Genomic DNA, 18,645 nt, shown 5'->3' with positions numbered 1-18,645 from the left:
AGGTTCAAATCCAAAATTAATAACTTCAAGACACAATAAATATATATATATATATATATATACTTCCTCTGATTGTAGATCTTTCGAGATAGTACATAAAAATTCTGAGACAGAAGAATATGGCTTTCACCCCCACTGTGAGGGGCGGTCATGGCTAGTAACGCACCCACCAGCCCGCGCCAAGGTCGGACCGGTTGAAGCGAGGGCCTAGGTGAGAGCTGTGGGCCATTACCAGCCTTGGCTGCACCCCACAGCGGGGGTGAAAGCCATTCGCACCCCGGGGTTTAACCAGTGTGCAAATGTTGTTTTTTCTTCCTCTGGAGATTGGCTGTGCAAGTGAAGCCAATCTCCAGAGGGAATAAAAGAAATAAAGAAACCAAAATGCCCGCCGCCATAGGGCAAAGGGACTAAATCCCTTTTCCATTTCTATGGTGGCGGCTGGGTTAGGAGGTGTGCCGGACCAGAGCATAAAGCACTGGTCCTACACGTAAAATGATAGGGAAGGAGGGGTGGGGAAGAGGTTTGGTTTGGTTTCGGGGGTGGGGAGGCAACAGGCAGAGGGTCCCTGTTGCATCCCCCTCAGACAAAGAATGTGTATTCCCGCCCTCTGTTCCAGCCACCTGATTGGCTCAAAGCCCTTCCGCGGGTGCGAAAGGAAAATCAACATGCTGGTACTTCGATGAAACACAATGTGTCAAAGACCTACATAATGAACTGGGTTTAGATGACTGTACTATATCAGATGTATAACATTGACTACGAATGACCGAGATATCATTTGAGTGGTGGTAGATAACTACCAAACTGTATCTAGGCACTGCAATCAAACTCATCACAAGCCCTTAAATAATCAACAATTCAGCTATCAGAACTAAGATCAGTGCTTCGGAGTTAGGTAATTGCTGACTACCATTGACAGTAAGAAATGGTTTTAGGAAAATAGTTTATGATGCTGTAACTGATATATAAAATATAAATTTGTAACAATGGCAAAAATGTTAGCTCTAACATCGTGAAACGCCAAGAAGCAAGATATCTATATTCAGATCTCGGTCCGAAGACCGCAAACATGAGACGACGTTGCAGAAGGCTACTCGTGACGGCGACCCACCTCCCCCCCACAAGACAGGCATTATGCCCCCTGCACCCCAGTGTCCATTTCGGGGGGTCCCATGCACTCAACCTCGCACTGTGTGACTCCCCTACCCCACCCCCATGCCTCCACCACTTACCTGTACGGGCCCGCTCTGCCTATTCCTTCCACCGCTCCAGGCCGCTTCCCTACAGCCCGGCGTTTAGCGCATCACACAGTGTGACGTAGTCTTTTTTTGTCGGCTTTAAGGGAAGCAGTTTAGAGGCGGCAATCACCATATATTCAGTTTGCAGGGGCATTCTTGTTAATCACGAAAAAGGGCAGATTCACCGAGCAAGGGAGACCCTTTGACTGTCTTGCTTCTAAGAGTTGGCACAAAGCTGATAAGCATATTCAAGATGATATAAAGTATAATTGTCCCTCTTAATTAATCTGACCGCAAAATCATACTACAGCTCGTCATGATTACCAATGCCCTTATAAGCCCTTAGATAGCTAATCATTTAAGCACTATAAACTGAAGTGTTCAGATGTGCACACAAGCAGTAGTGTGTAACAGAAGGCTGGAAAGGTATATTGCAACTTTATGTCTATATCACATATGTTAAGTACAGCAACACGGTCACCTGACCCTACTAGCTTGCTGACAATTGGTGCAAATCTGGTACTGACCCGTCTCTTTGCCTATAAGCCTTTTTCATACTTGTTGCCATGGACACATTTGAGATGGGCACATGGTGGTCAGAAATCGAACCCTGTGGCAGGCACATTGGTGCCCCAGGTCATCTAAGACTAATGCCACTGAATCTGGTTTGTGCTCTCTGGCCAGCATCTTGATCCCAGTATCCTATTTCAAAGCATACTGGGTGCCAGGGTTCGACTTTGGATCTAAGTAGCCCAATGTGGGCTTCTCCTGGAGTGGCATGAGACAGAATGAAGGTGAGTACAGTGGTGTACGAAACCATAAATAAATAAATAAATATAAATAAATAAGTAAGTAAGTCAATACTACAATAATAATACTTAAATAGCACTTCCTGACACATTCCGCCAGCTTCTAAACTGGTGGAATGTTCTAGTCTCGGAAAGATAGCTCAAGTGCAACGTGCTCGCCTTGGAAGCAAGAATACACAGAGCCACACAGATTCGATCCCTGGGTCCTCGATCCCTGGGTCCGTGCTTAGAAACCTCTGGGTATTAAGTGCGTTATAAATAACCAATTACAATTACCAATTACAATAAGCCCTGTAATGGCAGGTGTCATTATTATCCCAATTAATGGGGGTCAACTATTCAACTGTAGAAAGTTGAAAGGATGTATCGACCCTGCCGCTGGACTCAACCCTGCGGAAACCAGTCTTGCCACATGTGAGAAGTGAGCACTTAACTCGTGAGCTAGCCACACGGGCTGCTTACATGTACATGAGCACTTGTGCATAGATTTGATTAATAAACTTGCTGCCATCCAACTAGCTAGCATGGTTGACATGCAAATGCCTCTATTTGCATCAGACATAAAGCACTTTGAGCCTGATTCCCAGAAGCACTTTATAATGGAGCAATGAACGGAGGATAGCACAGGGGCAACGCACTGGTCTTGGAAGCAAGACCACGCAGAGCAAGAGTGATTCAAATCCCGGATCCGTGCTTAGAAACCAAACTCATGTACGGTATTAGGCGCATTAGAAAAAAAAACAACAACAAAAAAAATAGGTCCCATAGGAAAATGTTCTGTGAATCAGGCCCTTTATCGCTTAAACATCCCCAAACTGCTTTTCTTGTGCATGGTGCCCGGCCTCAGTGAAAGCCAGCGTCTCCAAACAGGTATAACCCTTTCATTAGTAAAGAGAATACCCACTGTATACATTTGTGCATGTGTTTATTAAAACCATCGCCATAGTCTATGGTCAAATTCTATTTGGAATAGCAGGATTTGAAAAGCACTGACTGGAGGAGCTTTGCCAAGTCTGGAAGCACTTCCCGTTCCTTGACGTTCATTTGAAAGGCCTAGAGATTTGACTTCATCAATGGAGCCCGTGGCTATCTTGTGTTAGGCCCGCGTCATTCCAAATAGCGTTCACACTACCACTGAAAAGTGTTCCAGTTGGGGTAGGTGGTCATATGGGCCTCTTGAATCTCGTCATTTCATTCCCACACAGCGGTTATTAGGCAGGGAGACTGGTACGGCGCAATGGCCCCTGATGTTATCAAGAGTAGCCCATTTCCCTCACAGTACGACTCAATGGGGTACTGAATGGCTTGGCAGAAGGAGCCAGACACTGGTGCTCTTGGGCCTTGCCTAGTAGGTTCCCTCATCATCTGTAGCGCACTGTACATTGCCACGCTCTTCTGATCCAGCAGATCTCGCCAACCTACCGGGCAGATGCTTCACTAACACGGAACCTCATCGACTGAAATCATTAGTCTGGAAAAAAAAATATGACGATCGTATTCCAAAATGGGATGAATGTTGGTCTGGTTCTAGACACTTGGACACAAATGTTTTTTCTGACAAATGTCAATGCAAATGCATGAACCTTCAAGTAATTTGCAATTCTGATAACTCTCTTTAAATTTTTATCTCAGGCAGAACAAAAAAAAAGTGTTGGTGTATATTTTACCACCATTGCCCTTACCCTGACCTCAGTGACGCAGTTCTTTCCATGGGAGTCGCCATACACGGTTGCATATTCCTGTAATCACGTTGATTATAAGCAATGCCTTGTTTGCGGCGGCCATTTCCATAACGGCATACATATAATTCCCTAAGGATGTCGGACGGTGCACTGGGAACGAAGGACAGGCACAGACATCTTTGCCCTGAGACCTGCGCTGGGTGGAGGAAAGGAAGCACCATCTTCGCCCGATAGCCAGTGGACTCCTCCCATCCCCGAATCCAAATCCTGGGCCTGCCCTATGCCATCAGTACAACACACGCTTCAGTATTAGAAACAGTTTCGAAGTCTCGCCTGCATATGCCAGCAGCCCTGGGTCACACAGATCAATGCATCCCTGACTGGCGGCCTCGGGACTTTAAAAAAACCCCCATGGAGGCGCTAATCTTCCACATGAGGCCTCTGGGGGCTTGCTCAGGCGTGAGCGGCGCAAACTGCTCTACTCCGCCCAGTGTCCGGCTGGGGGGGCTCTGCTTTCTCACGCGGAATTTCTCCGTGTCTTTATCTGCCTCACAGCAATGACGCATTCTGTCGTCTTTACTGGTTTTTTATCTATATATATTTTCATACATGAATCAGAAGATCACTTTTTCCAGGTTATTTGTTTTGAGGGGCGGAGGGGGGTTACTGAAAATATAAGAGATGGGTCGGCTATCAATTTGAACTTGCCTTTTGATTACGCTCTTTTCCTCTGCCGCTTTGCGTTAATCAATCACGTGAGCCTGAGCACGTGAGCACACTTGAGCGGGTGAATGTCGTCGCATTACGCGGTCTCTGGGGTTCCGCACGCTTCACCCCTAGACTGTACAGGGGCGCTCGCTCCCGAGTCTCCTCGGACTGAGACTGCACGGCCGCTCGTGCGCGGATGACGCCGGGACTGAGCCGCACGCCAGTGGCCCATGGAAAGGGTCACCGCGGGTCTAGATTGCCTTAAAGGAGCTGAGGTTATTGAAATGGGACCCTCGTCATCTGGTTGATAATTAGAATGCAAACCTCCGGCCCCTTAGAATGTGTGGTCTTGGAATCTCCTGTCCAACAGAAAAAAAAACGTAGGTGTTGTTGTCAGAAGGTTGATGTGTGTTGGGCAGGACAGCAGCGCTCTAAGGAGGATTTATTCAGACCTTGCCAGCTGTGCTGCACATTACTCCACTTTCCCAAGCAGTTCATGCAATTTAATTTTGCGTTCTCACCCAAAAAAAAAAATTAGAAAATTTAAAATGTGCTTAGAATTTTACAAAATGTCACACAATATAGTACTTTACCCACCTGCCACTCAATATATTTAGCATGGAGTACAATCAGTCTCAAGTCTGGATATCTGTCTCCTGCGCCTCCACTGCGGCTCCCGATGCCAGCGTGTGCTGTTATTCAGGAGAGTGCCACAGGGACATCAGCCATGGATGGCTTTATATTCAGTAGCTAGTTACTGCAGCCATAGGCTCCCCGTACGTGGGGCAGGGAGATTGGGGGGCGGGGGGGCACTTGCCCCCGTTCTCCTGGGGGAACAGGGGCAGGGGTATCATTTTGCACCTGTTGAGATTCTGCAACCTAAAACTAAGACAAACCAGATTCGGGCTTAAATGACCCGGCGGGCAGGGCTTCCGGCTCCTCACCCACTGGGCGCAGGCTGTTGCATGCATCTTGCAAAGTTGGCACCCATGACTGAAGGCCCATTCTTGTTAAACCTAACTGGCTCAAAAGGAAAATATGTAAATGTTTTTTGCCACAATACTTCCGTTTTCACGCTGCAGAAATTCTAATTTCGCTGCATGAGGAGGAATATCAAACAGTGGTCGAGGCCTTCAAGTCATTTCCGAAACTAGGCGACGCGAGTGCGACTAATGATGGGCTTTCAGCTTGCCAGATCCAATAGAGGCAAGGACCTCAAGACACGGCGGGTCGCCCCCGCTTTGGGCGGAAGGAAAGAGAACCAGTGCCGTGGTTACGGTGATCAACTGATTGCCTCCCTGTATGATGCTGACTGACACTCAGGGCCTGATTTACAAAGCGTTGTCCAACCTTAGCGTCGATTCACATGGTGACCCTATGTTATCCCGCCATTGTCTTCGGCCCTCGAGTCAACGGCTACCGGCCGATGCTCAGCCAGGAAGGCACGTCCAGAGGAGACAGAAGATTTGCAGTACAGTCTCCTCGCCTCCTGAATGCTCCCTCATTGGAAATTCAGCATCTGACCAGACTTGCGACTTCTGACGAAGCCTTGGAGACGCTACTTCTCTGATAAATGGCCGTCGTAGCCACTCTGCTGCTATTCCACGAAGGATCTCTGAGTGCCTAGAAGCGTTTTCGTTTGTGGCCTTCTATGCATTCTAAAACTACAAATAAAAAATAAATATAGAAAAACGAAGCATTGACATTGCTCTTTGTCCCCACAGGCTTTGCTGCAATAACAGCCAGAGTGTATCCGGGTGCCTTCCAGCGGGCCTCCTTATCACACTTCATTTTATTTTAGATCCCTTTTAACTCCATCCCTCCTAGAATCCTACACACACATAACCACGCAATAACATGCTCAAGGGCTGCTTTTTTTTTTTAGCTCAGAATGTTTTGTTTTTATTTTTCTCAGCAGAACCCAATATGTACAGAGAAGAGGAATGCGTCTGCTGGATATATTGCAAGATTTTCCTGAAGCCGTAGAGAAACCGCTATCCTCATATTTTATACATCTATCCCTAAGTGGATTGCAGGCACCCGTGTCTGCACCCCTATATAAGAGGATGGGAATGAAACAGCGTCAGATCTTGCCTTTGCTGGCAGGTCAGGTGTGTGAAGAGCGGCAGATCATGAAAAGGAATCGCTCTCTTGATTGATAAGCATGGAATAAGGTTGCCGTTCACTTAAAGGGCTTGCTATGCTCCTGCGATGGGCGGTGCGCGTTACGCTGCGCCAGAGGGGAGGGCGGCGGTGCGATGCCTCATGCACCAGTCAGCTCTCTTTTTTCTGTAGATGGAGCGCAAAGAAAGAAAAAATGCAATTACGTTCGAAGCGGCAACAGAGGGCAAGAAAAAAAAAATTCTTCGCAAAAGACACCATGTTACGCAGACAGTGGAGTTTTTTTCCAGGCAGTCAGCAACATTCATCTGAAATGATAATGGCCACCATGAGCGATACTGAAAGGCCCTGAAAAAAGATCTGCGGCGTGGTCAAGGAAATTGAAATCCAGCAGCTAATCAAGGTTGCATGCTCCCATGGTTTCCAGTTATTTTGGCTTGGCATGAGCGGTAATGAAAATAAATAAAAATAAAATATTATGCGCAGGGGTGGACTGGGAACCAAAAGAGGCCCTTGGAATAATGTTCAAAGTGGCCCCATGTTACACCTTTTCAGCAAGCCCAACACTTTTCCTATGAAAAAATGTGGGAATAAAATAGGTTAGCACAAAGAAGAGTCCCAGGGCCTGATTTACAACGCATTTTTGAATGGGAAAATCCCTTTGAAAAACGTTTTGTAAATCAGGCCCTCAATGTACAGAGGCCTACCGGGAGATCTCCAGAGTTCCCTATAGGCCAGTCCACTCTGATTATGCGCTGCATAAGCTCTCCCCATCCCCATTTAGCTGGATTCACAAAATTAGGTACAAATACAAATTAGCGACGATTATCTGTTTTAGATCCTTCTCCTCACCTGCAAATCCGAGGGGTTATTATTCTCAAACAGCCCTTTTTAGAGTAAAGACCTTGTAGCGCGTCGCCCTCCACTTTTGCTTGCGGCCTTTGGTTTTCAGGCTCTACATGCAGAGGCTGGCATTGTGAGTATGGTGGCAATGAAAAAAGGGGATATTGGAAATGAGTTGGAATTGCTCGCAAGATTGATGACATAAGGTAGATAGAAAGTACTTCATGGGTTAACAAACCCATGTTTACCACTTATAGCCCTTTCTATACCCCATGCCACCAATATCCTATCTGATCCACACTCATCGGCGGAATATTAAGAAATAGGAGGCATTCCAATGATCATGTGCTTTACTGTTAAGATCTTTCTTATAATAAGACCCAAGTCTCAGCAGACTACTTTCTTTTTCGTTTTTTCATCGGATATGGAGAAATGTGGCTTACGGGGCTGGCATCCAGTGAATGTTCTCGCAAGGATGCTACACTTTTAACTCAGAAAGGCAAATCCAAGAGCCATAGAGGCTATGATATCGCTTATTATCAGCCGGAACTGTATGAATAAATGGCCAGATTGGCGTCTTAGATCTGTTTGTATCGTCCTGGATGCTGAGTATTTTGAAGTTTACTCGGCGCATCTTATTTGACTATGCATCAGTGTTTGTCACTTTAAATTTAAGGTCACATCAGAAAATATGCAATGTTTTCCATTTATTTGACGAGGTTGCTGTATTGAGATCTTGGGTTATTGCATAACTCAACAGATGCCGAAAGAGGACAAAAAAAGAGATCATGAGCTCAAAATACCTCGCTCATTGGATCGGCCTGGGGCGTGACTTTATCCTGATTTCAGGCAGATTCCTGTTTGGATAACTTCCATCCTGGTTAACGCTCCTCTTTTCGGCCAAAGCACATCAATGTCAGGAACAAATTCTTTTAAAAAATTCAATATTTCTCTCCACCGCTCAAGACCCATTGGAAGCAGCTGAGGGTGATCAAATCAGCGCAAATACATCCTGTAAAGACATTTGTACCTTTCTTAATCATAGCAAAAATGGCCTCAGAGGCAGGTAGAGGGGTCTTCAAAAGCAGGCTCTTCAGAGGGAGTGCGAGCGCAGTTTATCCGACATCGCAGAGTGGATTTTTCAAGGAGCACCAGACGCCCACGTGCTTGTGCCAGTATTATCATTTTGCATTTGCCTCTGACAAATTGCATTTTTCTGATTTTCTTTCCCCTTTTCAAAAATGTATTTCTGAAATTGTTTAGGGGCCCAGGGTTGCGGCGACAGAGCGCGCACCGCCAGCCATACCCGTCCACCCGCCCTTCTTGAGACTGTATGGAGGAATATTTATTTTTATTTGTGCGCGTGTGTTGGAGTGCACTGCTGCTCCCACAATGGGATTACGTCCCCTCTCATAACCTATCAGCCCGCCTGATCAGAAATTCATAATGCGCCCATCCATTTCTCAGCTCCTCCAGCCCGGCTTGATTGAATTTAAATAAGCAAATGGCAGAGTCGGGCTTTGACATTTCTGCTGTGTCTCTCTCGGTCCTCGTCTTTCTCCAGCTCTCCCTCCTGTCCCACACCACCCCTGTCAGGAAGGCATTCTCTTTTTATCTCCTGTTATATATTTTTTTGTGTTGCATATTCCCCTCCCCTTGCGCCGCCATCTTATATCAGTCATAAACCAGCCTAGTGAGACGTGATTGTAAAATGGAGGGCAGCCGGGGAACGAGGGACGGGCAGGACAGATAGACAGTGTGAATAGGAGCCAGCAGGAGGATGGATGAGATGGAGGGATATTAGAAATTGCTGCTGTCACACTGTGCCTGGGACAGCGTGGATGGTTTATGTGGAAGAGATCCCTGTCGTATTTTCTGTGTCTAATCAGCGAGAGCAGATTACTTGGCCCTTCCGATGCGGTGGACTCATTTTGCCTGACTCGTAGGGGTTGCAGTTCCAGCGGGCGCGAGGCACAGCTCATTGGCATGTGCAGGGGTGGTCCATAAGGGGTTCAGTTCCGGAGAAAATATCTATGGATGCGTTTTGATAAGTCGCCGAGCAATGAGGGCTGCAGGCAATTTGTTTGCGCAGAATTAACTTCCCCTCCAGACTCGCCCTTTGATTCCGCCAGTGCCTCAGTGTGATGCAGGTAGCAATATACCCATCGTAGGGTACACGTTGGCAGTCTTTGAACAGTCGGAACCATGGGTACCTGATATTAATCTCGCCGAGAAGCCGGAATTGTCAAGCGAACAGGAAAATAAAATATTTTCATGCAAAACTGCAATTTTTTCTAAATCTAAAATAATATTCATCACAGCACTACAAAATAAAGACAAGGTCAATTCCGAACTGGAAATTAATGTATGCAGCCCTAGGCATGATCCCATTCCTTTCAACTGCTTCCAATTGACAATTAACTTTACAGAAGGGTCAAGGGAGAGCCAATACAACAAGAACACGTGACTCGGGAGGGGAACTAGGATTAAAACCCCTGTTTTGAAGACAGTTTTCAACCCTTCTCAGATTTGTTTCGGATATGAGTTCTTAAAAGAAATCATACACACAACGATACATCAATTATATAAAAAGCAATAATTATACAGATTATAAATAGTCATGATTCACATATCAAAATCGAACCATCAAATCTTTCCGATGAGAAGACTATTTACAACTAAAAATAATAACAACAAATTGTTAACTTCTGTCCCAAGAATTTATGGTTCATACGAAAGATACACCAGAGGTCAAACCTGATTGGAATTCATTTGCATACTTGCACATTATTAACCCGATATATTTTCCATTTCTCTATAAAAATGAGTGTTTCCAGAAACACCGTAGATTACATCTGAACAACGGGTGATTTTACGGAGAAAAAGAGCCTCAATTGTTGTTCTCACTCCACAATTCTTTAAAGATGATTTGAGATTTGGTTCCCTTATATTAAGAAATAAAACCTGCCAATGGTGACATACCCAATGTAAATATCATATATTGTCTTCCTGCCTGAGATGGTCGGATGTGATCAAGATAACCTTTATATCCCAGAAAAGATTTGCAAGTGCAGTAATCGCCACCTGTTCTGGTTTCCATGCATCGTATGACGGTCTTTCTAATATCACAGCCTAGGGTGTATTCTTTAACAGTGGGACTTGAATTTATGAGTAATGACTTCTGGGCACTACCACATCGTGCCTAGACCCATATTTTTAAGCAAATTGTTAACATGGGCAACCCAACCTAAGGAGTAAGCCCCTTTGCGATTTAATAAATCGAGTAGCGCTCTATTATAGATCTCTAAACTCAGGTTTGCCCAGAGTCAAATCCATCAAAAAAAGGGTGTAATACTCGCTCAATATTTGAGCAGCCCAGACCAAGATATAAAGAGGCCGTGGGGCAAGGAAAAGTTCTTTTTTTAGGAATTAGGTTTCAACAGTTCCCAATGGGTAGTACATGAATGACCCCATATTTCAGCCCCATAAATCGCTGCCTGTCATGCTTTATATTTGTATATATATAATGTCCGCTTAATCCTAGGAGCTTTTGCACACCATTTGATCTCTTTTTTGTATTTGCCTGAGCCATGTACCTCTCTCATTAATCTTATTTCTAAGTAGTCAATGTATTTACCGAACCAGGCCATCCCCACTGAATGCGTAGCCAGCTGAAGGCCTCCATCGGAAATCTTATGATGGGAGGCACCATTATTCACCTTGTGTTACCTGAGAGTGGGGAACGGGAGATGTGATAAAGACATTTAAATACCTCATCTGTTTAAATATAGCAGGGGTACGTATATGCAAGCATAGATCTGCTTCCTGGACTTGAGGTCATGCGAAGCCTTGCCAGCGTGGTCTCCAATAACATAGGTACAGCAAGTAGCATTACATGCATATTTAATTCATGGCGCAACTGTACAACAACAACCAGGTAGATATTAAATCAAACACATTAAGAGCCAACAAATATCAGTCATCACGTGCAACCAGAAGCAGTGGAGATTTGACAATTCTTCGTCTGCGGAGCCAAGCCATTCAGATACACTGGCTAACCGTAGATCGAACCACATCTGAACCAGAGTTTCGAAAGAAGCGATATGCAGCATTAGGACTTCTAACGTTTCGCTCTTTAAAAATAGGAACCAACTATCAAGCTCTTAGCATCCGGCGGTAAGAGCATAGAAACACAAAATATGTAACCGTCTCCACCTGGTGTAGTTAACAAGAGTGCAACTGTTCAGAAGCGCACACTCCTTTCCACTGGCTCACCAAAGACAAGAACACGAGCGTTTGAAGGCACAATTTGAAATACAAGGTAAGTAACAAGCACAGGAATCTTTTTTTCTAAATACACCTCAAAGGCAAAATGGTTTTTGTTGTCCAGGTCGCCCGCAGATAACGTCGACCTAAAAAGTTTATCAATTATCAGACCTTTTTGGTAATTCCAATGGGCAGTTTTTCACCCCAATCCTGTCATATTCTCGCGGTCTGACCAAAGACCTCAACCTACAATCGTGAACAAAAGACATTCCACATGGATAAACCCAGGGAGTTTCCTCTCTCCGACCAAATTTGCAACCTTGCTCAGCAGATTCCGTAATGAATCCAAAGGAGGATTGGTTTTAAAGCTGTCCGAACATCTACAACCATGAATCCAAGTTTGGAATGAAGTAGACTCAGGGCAGTGAAGGAGGAGCTGGGAGTGAAGATCTAAATGCTGTATTCTTCCCCTTGCTCACGGGGGCTGTGGGGGAGGGGGGTAGGTTGCTGTAGCCATGCAACTCCCCCTAGTGAAATGCTGTCCCGAAATCTACAGGCACCTGTTAGAAAGAAAAATGACATTGATTGCTCAATTTGAGAGACCCGAGTACCACAAGGGGACAATCGAACACTTAGATAATTGCAAGCATTAGCCACCTGCAGTGGAGTGCCCCCACAACAAAAACATTTTACTGGGTTGTTGGGTTGTTTGTGCCTGTCTATTTTCAACGCTCCATGAGAGGTGTTACCTCTCTGCACTTAACCCAGAGCCCTTCTGGACTGGGAGCACGTACACCCCATCCTCCTTCCCACGTCTGTCTGTACACTTGCATAACCCAAATTTACTTGGACCAGTACGTTCTGTCTTGTCCCCCCTTCGTCTTCCCTCCCTAGTTTGGTTGCACCTGAAACACTTCATGAACTTACACTAGGAGAAATGCTGTCAGGCCTAGTGCGCTAGTTACTTTTTGATAGATTATCCAGAACTTCAAGGCCTAAGAATGACTTCTTTATTCCCTTGCTCCCTTCCCGCCTTGAAGCGCTTTCAAGCACTTCACTTGTATATAAGCGCTGTACAAACAAACAATAAATAAATAAACCCATTGTCTTTGTGCAAAGATCCCAGCTATGACAGAACAGGTCAAATATCTGGATAAGCTGCTTGGGTGAGGTCTCATGCCCGGGCATGTATCATTGGCATAGACAAGAGTTCACCTAAAAGCCCTATAAATCAGGAGTCCATCTGCCAGTACAACAATCAGTTCCTATAGGATACCATCTATGAAAAGACCTCACAGGGCTAGGGCCCACACATAACTCTGGCAATCTTCCTTTTGAATGGGAAAGGAGTGGGTCACCTCCCCTTGTTTCCTTACTCTGCTGGTGGTGTTAGAATAAAGGAGTTCAGTATCTCTGACAAGAGCTTCGGGAATATTCTTCCAACTCAGGGTGGTCCACAGTTTTCCCATGTTCACTGAACCAGAAGCTACCTTTTAATCAGTGAATGCAAGGTACAAAAAGGCTCTTTTTTATATTTGATCCTACTTCGATATAAGCAACAATAATTTGAATCACTGATCACCAGAATCCCACCCCCATCTCAACCCTTCCTGAGCAATTGCTAGTAAAATAGTTTCTTTAGTTGAGGCCTCAAGTTTTCTTAGCAAATTCTTACACACAATCTCGCATAAAGAATCTAAAAGACAGATCAGCAGATAGTTATACGACTTACTGCTGTCCCCTTGGCAGAGTATTGGGCTAATTAGCACTTAACAGGATTGCCTCAGTAATCTTATAGCGCCTAATTACATATAATGTTGCCACTGTAGGTGGCATGCTTGTGATCTCACATATGTTACACATGTACGTAGTCCAGTTTGCAATTAATGCGTGACCACAGGTACCACCACTGTTGATCCGTAGGGATAATCGGCAACACTATGACACTCCCCGAACAAAACTAGTTTAATTGGAGCTCTAATAAGAGATTTGAAGCAGCCAATATTTTCCACGTTATTTGGTGTATGCAGTCGTGTGACCAAAAAGGGTCGGTTGACTGCTTTTGCCGTAGCAGCTGTGTGTATGAGGTTGTACGCCAGATTTAGGAACTCACAGCTCAGTTGGGCCTCTCCCATACTCTGCCTTATCATGTATCATGACGCACCATACAGCCATGTAAAAGGTTTGATTCAACAGGAGCAGGTCAATGCACTTTTTTGTGGCACTACTCACTAAGGAGGCCTTACTCCGTGGGGTTTATACTGTCTATTTTAGTTTCATTGATTGGTGATGTATTAAGTGCCACGTGCGAACACATGTGTGAACACGAACATAGCGTGGAATGCCAAACTAACTAAATTGGGTTTGTAGGGGAGTGGGGGCGGTGGAATCTGTCCCTGAAAACATCTTTAAAATAATGGTTCCACATGGTACATTTAAGAGCTCTCGCGATTGTTAAAAGTGGGTAAAAGCATACAATTTGCAAAGTTCTCTAGGGTAACACATAATACAATACAATACATACCAGTTCACCAACAGCACGCAAAAGCATTGGTCAACATATTTTCAAGATTACTGGGCCTACAATATAAGCAATTATTGTCACTGTAATGGCACACTCATATTAGCCTAGCTCTACACAATAATGCCAGTATTTCCACTATAAGAAGACATTGCTAGACAGGGTGTGCCAACATTCACCCATATGGCTAATGTATGAACACATTCATGTTGGCTTTGCCTAATAATGCCAATATTGTCATTATAAGAAGAGATTGTCCTACCGGCAGAGTCAATATATGCCAGTATTGGCGCTTTCACAACACACACATATGGACTAGCAATGCCAATATTTCAGGTGTAAGAATACAAGATGTCCCTGGACAAAAACTGAAATGAACTGATGCCAGAAATGATGATACTGGAATAACTTACCTCCCTCAATTCTAGGACAATACTCAGTTGTTAAAATCAATGTTCTGTCAATGTTCCTATTCTTTTCCTAAACATTTACAATTGAAGAAAGGAACCAATTTTTAGAGAAAATCCAATCCCTATGTTACAGATGTGGGCCGAAATAGCAAAGTCCTGCGATCTTGGCACACAGGTTATCAAGGGCTAGATGGAAAGGGGTTGATCTAGGCCTGGCCTAGGGTTACAGTACTAGGTAAGTGCAATGAGGTGAATGAGCCTAACACTACCTCAGTAGAACAAGGGAGCTATACTGTCCCATCTCTGTAGTGAGCATTGTAACCCAATCATTTCAAGGGATACTCTGTATATTCTAAATTAGAAGCCCAAAGACCAGTACTTATAATAGGGAGAATTTCTGAAGAGATCAGCTTAATGGGCACCACCCTCCGCTTTGCAATTACCCATTCCTAATCATTATGCAAAAGCCTAAACATATATGTCGGTTCAGCTGTATTTTACGCCGCTAAAAGAATTAAAATAAACCCTTCGTGTGACAAGAAGCGTGCCAGATGTGAAGATGAGCGGATGCTTATTCACATTATGGCTGCATGTAGGGGAAGCCACCATTGTTGGACCCGAGTATTTAATCAAATGAGATAGAAGAAAGAGTAATTTATCTTACCTATTTTTTATTAAGAGTGTCCATAATCGATAGAAGGGTTTAAGATTTAATTAGGATCAGAACCATCAGAACCTTTGGTGCCTGTTCTAGCCACCATAGCATTTTACCGCCTACAGAAAGGGGAAGTGGCGGCCCATTCATATCAGCCCAGATAGTCAAAACGACTGAGGTTTGAAAACATAGAAAGAAAGATGCCCATGACCCTGGGCAGATCGGTTGAGAATTATCTGTATGGGGACTAGTGCATAAATTAAACAGAGATTTGGGAATAGGGAACAGTAGGACTGAACGATCAGCACAGGCTGCCTTTTAATCATCTATGCTTATGCCATTGACCTCCTCTGTTCTATCCTTTACGTTTCCCCTTTCCCTTTTTTCTCCCATAGTCGGATCATTTATTTTCTTTTTTTATTTGTGTCTAATCCTCATTGTAATTTATATAACTTAAATGGACAATAAATACATGATACAACGTCATGCTGGCTGTCTCAATATATGCCAGTATTGCCATTGTAAGAACACACTCATATTCATTATGTCCAATAATTCCTGCATGTTTACAGAGAGAAAACATTGTCAGGCCGACTGTGGCGATATATGCCAGCAATACCTTGTAATACTTTGTCTTGGTGGTGAGACAGCCCCACCCCCATCACTGCAAAAACTGGCATTGCTCTGTCAGCCTCCTTAAGCTCTCCCACACAGCAAACAGTGGTGCACCATCATCATCGACACCCTTGCCTCAGTCCGCAAAGTAAATAAAGGCCCTGTTTCATTGGCCCACTCTCCTGCGACTGGCACACACACAGCATTCATTTACACATGCATTCCTACAAATGCACATGCTTGCACACAGACCACACAAAACCACTCAAATGCACCCGCATATACAAATATATGCACATTGACACACACCCACACACTGAGTTTTTAAACTCACCTAGGCCTGCTATCACTTCAAGACTGCATCTCCTTGCTAAAGCCACCAGCTTACTGACACAACACCCCTCATCCCCGGGATGTCTGCCAATGTAGGCATGAAGCAGGGAGAAATCCACACCTTTTCCTGAGTTCTGCTTTCTGCGCTTGCACTGGCAGGTCAGAGCCAGCACCCCGAAGGGCCTCAAGCAGCTGACATGCACAGGAGTGGCTCCTTAAAGAGAATGGGAGTTCAGTACCCCAGCCTGCATGCCTAATGGGCCATGCAGTGCTGGGGAACTAAAACACTGCCTGCTTTGTATGGATCATTGGGCATGCGCAGAAGGGGGGGTCCTAGATGCACTGGCTAAACCATGACTCTCCATGTGAACGGAGGACAGCACAGGGGCAACGTGCTGGTTTTGGAAGCAACAGAGCAGCAGAGGTTCAGATCCGCACTTAGAAACCAAACTCAGGTACGGTGTTAGGCGGGTTATAAAAAACAATGAAATAAATAAATAACACAAAGGCTGCCACATGTGTGCTCTGTACAGCTGAGGGGGCACTGACTAAGCTTTAACTTTGCCTGTCATCTGTGGCTCCTCCATACGTAGCATCAGAGAATCGCACTAGTGCCCATTTTGAACAATCTACCGCTGTACTCACTCACCTAGACATACCCCCATTAGAAATGGCAACGTTTCCTTTCTGCACAGCGGCACCCTGCTATGCCTTTTGCCCACTTTTAGTTCTTCAAAAGAATAATTGTGTAATTCCCCACGCATTTATTTGGTTTTGCATCACACTTTTTCTTGACATGCCAGTTGCGCCTGGGCCTATTTTCCACAATTACGAAAGTGATTCTATATTTTATGTTGTTTTTTTCTCTCCAAGATTTTCTGTCAACTAGACACGCTTTTTTGCACACTCTCTGACAACAGCCTCAGCTTCTTCTTGCGGCAGCGCTCTTTCAGTCTCAGTTAGTTATCTGTGTACTCTCGGCTCGTTTGTTTGAAAGTCTTCGATTATAGAGCTCAGCCACTCCATAGTGATATTCTCATGTTGTCAGAGTGCGGAAACTTCTTGCCGCTGATGCCTGCGCGTTCATGGCTCCCCCATGTTCTTTGCAACGGGAATGGAAGGATCCAAAGTGCCTTGGTGGTTGAAGAGGACCATGCACCTTGTGTGTAGACGATGGGCCCGATTCATGGAATTTTTGCCAACAAACGCGCTGATTCATGGAGCAGTGCAAAGTGTATTGTTGCAGTGCAAAGTGACTTTGCACGTCAAAAAGACACTTTGCACTGTTCCATGAATCAGTGGTCCCGATTCAAGAAATATTTGCCCTGTTCAAAGTGACATTGCACTGCTGAAAAGTGACTTTGCACTGCAGACACAAACCCTGATTCATGGAGCAGTGCGAAGTGTGTTGTTGCAGTTCAAAGTGACTTCGCACGGCAAAGACTCTTTGCACTGTTCCATGAATCAGTGTGTTTGTTGGAAGTCACTTTGCACTGTGCAAATAATTCCATGAATCGGGCCCTATATTACTAATTAAGGTCACGCCCACTCCTCGAACCCTCTGCAAATATGACGGTATCATATATATGAGCATATGGATAATATTTGCCTTTGGGAGTGAAGGTGATGGAGCTGAACAGGAGAGTGACACAAAATCTGATAAAAATGGGACAGACATGAATTCTTTTTTGTCCCAGTTTTGGTCCAGGAAACCCTGGCGCCCTATGGCTGAACAGCGAAGCCCCTCCAGATTGTCTGGTTGAGAGCGCGGCTGCTCCCCTTGCTCAGGTGCTCGTCTTGGCCCAGAGGGCAATGGCCAAAGAGTGGCCTGGCATGGCAATGTGCTGCAGCCTTTCCGGGCTCATGCGGGCTACTTTAGTGACTTCAGGGCCGATTCACAAAGAAGTTACTCCTAAAAGATACGTTACTGCAAAGAGAAAATCAGAAGTTACAGTTGCCTAAAGAATCAGACCCCAAGTGCACTGTGTAGCTGCTAGTTTGGAACAATATTACTAGCCTAAAGTGCTTAAAATGCACAATCTCCAAATTATGTTCCATTAAATGTGCTAACAGGACCTACTATAGCTAATTTGCATGTTGATGTTCATGAACGTGAGCCACTTTTTTTACCTTTTGGTGGTGTGATTTTTTTGCGCATCCGGGGCCTGATTCATGGCATGGATTGCATGCTGAAAAGGGACTTTGTGCCCTTTTTTAGTGTGGAAAAGTCCTTTTACTGATTCATGGAACAGACTTTACGTGTATTTCTGGGACTGTGTGGGTCCATCACGTCTTTGCGTGTCCTCAAGTGCTTTGTGTGACACTCCAAACAAAGCATGGGATGGGCCTATGCAAGTAAATAAATATGGGGCAGAACATGCACATTCCACATTCTCCCGGCAAAATGAGGAAGAACAAGGAATAACTTGGGTGTGTTGAGGGAC

Source organism: Ambystoma mexicanum, chromosome 1q, assembly GCF_040938575.1.
Source record: "Ambystoma mexicanum isolate Mex_15411 chromosome 1q, UKY_AmexF1_1, whole genome shotgun sequence".
NCBI classification, from domain to species: Eukaryota; Metazoa; Chordata; class Amphibia; order Caudata; family Ambystomatidae; genus Ambystoma; species Ambystoma mexicanum.
This window is presented reverse-complemented; position numbering follows the sequence as displayed.